Genomic DNA, 5,000 nt, shown 5'->3' with positions numbered 1-5,000 from the left:
TGGTGAGATAGCACACTCCTTACCATGATCTACAGTCAAGCTGGCACATCGGGGCCACATCAGGGCCACATCAGGGCCATCTCTCAGCCTGTCGTCTACTTTCTATGGGTCTTCTGTCCATGGTCTGCAGCACTGTAAGGTCATGGCACGAGGACCTTTTCAGTTGTTACCTGCTCACTCCTTATGTATGAGGGCCCTTCATCGCTGGCTGTGTGTTGTTGTTGCAGCCTGTACTTCACACCTAGGGAGTCCTGAAGTGCAGGTTAATCAAATAAAGGGAACGATGTTGAGAGCAGGTCAGGCATGGTTCAGAGAGTCTGGGAGGGTTTTAAAGGAAACCTCCTAAACTTCCTCCATTTGGGGAGTATTTTTAACCCTTCCTGTCTGCCTCCTACAAGAGGCCCTTTGTAGGGAAGTTGACCCCCCCCCCCCCACACACACACACACACACACACATAAACCGCTCTGTTTTTTCTCTATCTCTTTTGCTTCTCTCAATCTCTCTCTCCTTAACCCTCTCTCTTTCTTTCGATCTCACTCACTTTCTTTCTTTCTCAGTTTCTATTTCTTAGCAATCGCTCTCTCTCTCTCTCTCTCCTTTTCCCTTTCAGTGAGGTTTATTGACATGACATCATGTTGCCAAAGCTTACACATTTGGTATAATAATTCAGATAAAAACAATAACGAAAGAAAATAAATACAATTTATTATATATGATTGTCCCTTGCTATATCTATCTCTACCTTTCTCACTTCCTCTGTTTCACTCTCCCACTCTCTTTATCTCTCTCTTCCCACTCTCTTATGTCCACTCCTTCTTTCTTGTTCTCTCCTCCTCTCTCTCTCTCCATTCTCTCGCTCCTTTCCTCTGAGGCTGCAGTGTGTTCTGATGGGCTATTTGAGTTTGAGAAACACGCTCACCTCTTGAACTCTCAGACTGAAGTGGACCCTTCAGCCCATGTCCTCCCCTGGCCTGGAAGAATGCACACACACACACACGCACGCACGCACGCACGCACGCACGCACGCACGCTCGCTCGCACACACACACACACACACACACACACACACACACACACACACACACACACACACACACACACACACTACCACCACCAGTACAGGGCCAGGAGCCAAGTCCACTGTCAGGCCCTGATAAAGGAGAAGTGTGCCAGGTTTTAAGCTCCCCACTCATGACTCGGCGAAAGAAAGAGAGGTTCCTCTGTTCTTTGGAAGCCATAGCCTACATTTCTAACGACACACCTTCTCTGACACTTGCTCTAATTTTACCCCCGCAGCCTGAAACAGGAAACTTGCTGGAACAGGACTGTGTGTGTGTGTGTGTGTGCGCGCGTGTGTGTGTATGTGTTTGTGCGTGTGTGTGTATGTGTGTGTGTGTTTGTGTGTGTTTCTTGCAGTGAAGTTTGCATATAGAGTTGGTCCGGTAGCTTGTATTATGCCTTGCCAAGGAACTCAAAAGCCCTGAAGTCTTTTTTTTATTATGAAGAGACGCCGAGAGTGGACTAAGTGCAGATCATAGCTCACCGCTGCTGAAATGTATTCTCACAAAGGCGAGTCTACAGTTTTTAGTGTGTGTGTGTGTGTGTGTGTTAATTTGGATCTCTGTGTGGAGGGTAGTGCAGTATGTAGTGTATGTGTTTGGGTATGTTGTGTTTTTAAACAGCTACTGTAGGAAGTCCCCCCCCCCCCCCCCCCACACACACACACACAGCCGTCCACAGCCCTGGGTGGTGGTGAGGCATAATCTGAGAGACCCCCTCCCTGTCTGCACCCCCAGCTTATGAGCTGTTCCCTGTCTCCTGCCTTATCTCCGGTCTAATCCTGTCTGTCGCGTGTGGATCGACTCTTAGCTGCCAAGCTGTGACACATTTCCTGTGCACAGCACAGCACAGCACAGCACAGTAGCAGCACTTCCACAGGCATAAGGTGGTAGCTTTTTGAGCAGCGTTGCTGGGGTAGTCAGTGTTACCGACCAATGTTGTTTGAGCACTTTCCCACTCATATTAGATCAATCAAGTTATTGGAAAGTTAAACCATTAGCTACGTTGCTGTCATCCAGTCCGAGGATTAAGAGTCTGTCTTGTTATTGTCTGACAACCTTGCACAAGAACTGCCTTGTGTGTCAGCCATGTCATCAGTTAAACACCTCTGTGCAAAGGCACCACTTCACTTTGCCTGGGCTTGCACTGGCAGCAGACATACAGTACTGCCCAGCGCTAGCATGCTAAGATGCTTGCTTGCTAAGGTGCTAAGATGCTAAAGCCCTCCGGGGGGTGCAGGTCCGGATGCTAAGCGCTAAGGTGCTAAGATGACATGTGTTTGTGTGTCAAGCTGTGTAGGCTATGAGAGGTGTGAGGTGCTGTTGACACACACACACTCACACACACACATACACACACACACACACACACACACACACACACACACACACACAAGCACACAGGCACGTATAGACACATGCTTAGTCAAACATTACTGTGAAACTAGTGAGCATACTTCTGAAATAAGTTGCTTTTCACTGAATCAGAAGTATAGATATCCTCGATCAGCAGAAATGAAAGTAGGAGCTCTTGGCCACAGATTGGTATGTAGTGTGTTGTTATAACAACAACACACTTTTTGTGTGATATAATATACACTGATAAAAAAAATAGTACATTGTTCTTCAATATATATAGACTTCACTATAGATATAGCATTAATAACACAGATTGTTGATTGTTGAACACAGATGTAAACCACTGCTTGTAACGTATGACACGAGTTTAACTCACATTTCAGTGTACCTGTAGACCTGTACAGTTTAAGGTCGATTCACACCAATGGACAAAACCGTGGCAGTGTTACAGTGCGCCAGATTCATCTTCACCAGTCACTGTTGTTAGTATGCTGGTGTGATGGTTTGTTGAAGCTTTTGAACTGAACATCACCTTCATCAAACTAAACCCCTTTGTCTGTTATTGCCATTGAAACCAGGGCATGTCAGTGCTGCCGCTGTGTCTGTTATTGCCAGTAGGGTCAGGGGGGTATTCCAAGGACGTGGTTTACCGGTAGTCAAACACCTGAGTAAACTCAGAGTAAACCTCCTACAACAAAAGCCCTATGGCATTGTTTTGGTAGGCAAATGAAGCCCTACTGCTCTTCTATTAGGAGGTTTGTCACTTACTCTGAGGTAACTTACAGTACTCAGGTTTATCACTAAACCACGTTCTTGGAATCCCCCGGGTCAGGCCAGTGCTGCCGCTGTGTCAGGTATTGGCACTGGAACCAGGTGAGGTCAGTACAGTGCTACTACTCTTTGTGACATTGCCAGCAGCTTGGGAACGGGTCTTTCCTCCTGCGTGTGTGTGTGTGTGTGTGTGTTTGTCTCCATGAGAAGTGGGTGTGTTTGTGTTCACAGGGTCATACTGGGATATATCTGTCTCTCTCTCTCTCTCTCTCTCTCTCTCTCTCTGCCTCCCACCCTCTCCCCCTCTCTCTACCTCTCTCTCTGTCCCTGTCTCTCTCTCTTTCTCTCTCTCTCTCCCTGTCTCTCTCTTGCTCCCTCTCTCCCTGTCCTTCTCTTTCTCTCGCTTTCTCTTGCTTTCTCTCTCTCTCGAGTCCCCTCTGTCTCTTGGGTGAAGGCTCTCTTTGTTTGTCTCTGCCAGAGCATAGAGTGCTAACTCGAGACATTTCCATCCAATAAACGCCTCAGCTTTCTCATATTAGATTAGCATAGGAATGCTAGCAGCGTGTCCTTAGGGCTTTGCAGTTGTCTTAACCCCCTATTAACACACACACACACACACAGAGAGAGAGAGAGAGAGTGTGTGTGTGAATGTGTCTGTGTGTATGTTTGTAAGTGTATGTGTTCAGTGGTAATATGTGTGTGTGTGAGAGAGAGAGAGAAAAAGATCACTGTGAGTTTTTGGCCTCTGATGTGGGGGAACTAGGATTGGTTTTGGAGTTTCTTTAAAGCAGGCACCACAACAAGCGTCTACTTCGTCTGTAAACAATTATACACAGGGACTTTTCAACAAGTGTGTGTGTGTGTGTGTGAGAGAGAGAGAGGTGTGAGAGAGACATAGAGAGTGTTTGTATTTGTTTATAGCAGGCTCTGTTGATTTATGGTTTTCCTCGTTTACACATTGTTTCTGTTTTGAGTGGAGGCCAAGAATAACAGCGGGGGAAAAGGCATCGCCTGTCAGAAGGAAACAGACCTCAGTCTAGGAGTCTGAAGGCCCATTCTCACCCCTGCCGTCCCCATACCGCACACGCACGCACACACGCACGCACTTACACACACACACACACACACGCGCACACACACGCACTATGAGTGGGATGGCACGCTATGTGTTTATCTTGAATCTTTTGTCAAGGGGGCAGGCGAACGTTCGGAGAGTGTAGACAGTATGGCGGCCGCCATGGTAAAAAGGAGACCAGTGCTAGCTAGCCATTCCATTGAATCCTATGGGGTGTAAGCGCCACTTTTGACATCAAATAATGTTACAGCTGAAGCGTTTTAAGCCTTTGTACGAACCTTTTCTATTTTCGGAGTAAATACAACATTGTGAGATTGGCGTTATGACCTCGTAACTGTCTTATCGGCTGAGTAATAAGCGTTTTTCTGAAATCAATGCTAAAGTGGTAATGCGCATATGTGTCCAGAGAGAGTTAAGCGTCGCCATAGGTCAGACTCGGTCAGACTACGTGCCTACGTCACATGTACGACAACTGAGCCTGCGCAGGAGACCTATGCAGGAAATAGAAGACCAAAAAAACCTGAAATTTGCTTCCTCGGTCTCTGCTGACGTCTACGTAATAGCTCTGTCCATATCTTTTACTGTCTATGTCTTTTGTCCATCTCAATGGTCCATCTTGGTCCATCCTCCTGGAACTCTGCCTGCTTTATGTGAATCTGAGGGTCACTAGACCTGCTCTGAGACAATAATGCTATTTGTTTTTCCTTGTGATATTCCATTTAAACCCAACTCTCTC

The 5,000-nt window shown here is 46.7% G+C and overlaps 1 protein-coding gene across 4 annotated transcripts in view; it reads left to right on the top strand.

Moving 5' to 3' along the window:
• The window catches only part of kdm2bb (lysine (K)-specific demethylase 2Bb), a 37,736-nt gene that overhangs the window by 18,670 nt on the left and 14,066 nt on the right, over nucleotides 1-5,000 (top strand). The gene's annotated exons all lie outside the window — the stretch shown is intronic.

The sequence above is a fragment of the Sardina pilchardus genome, chromosome 14 (genome assembly GCF_963854185.1).
Source record: "Sardina pilchardus chromosome 14, fSarPil1.1, whole genome shotgun sequence".
NCBI classification, from domain to species: Eukaryota; Metazoa; Chordata; class Actinopteri; order Clupeiformes; family Clupeidae; genus Sardina; species Sardina pilchardus.
The sequence above is the reverse complement of the archived record's forward strand: the minus strand, read 5'-3'. Positions and strand labels throughout refer to the sequence as shown.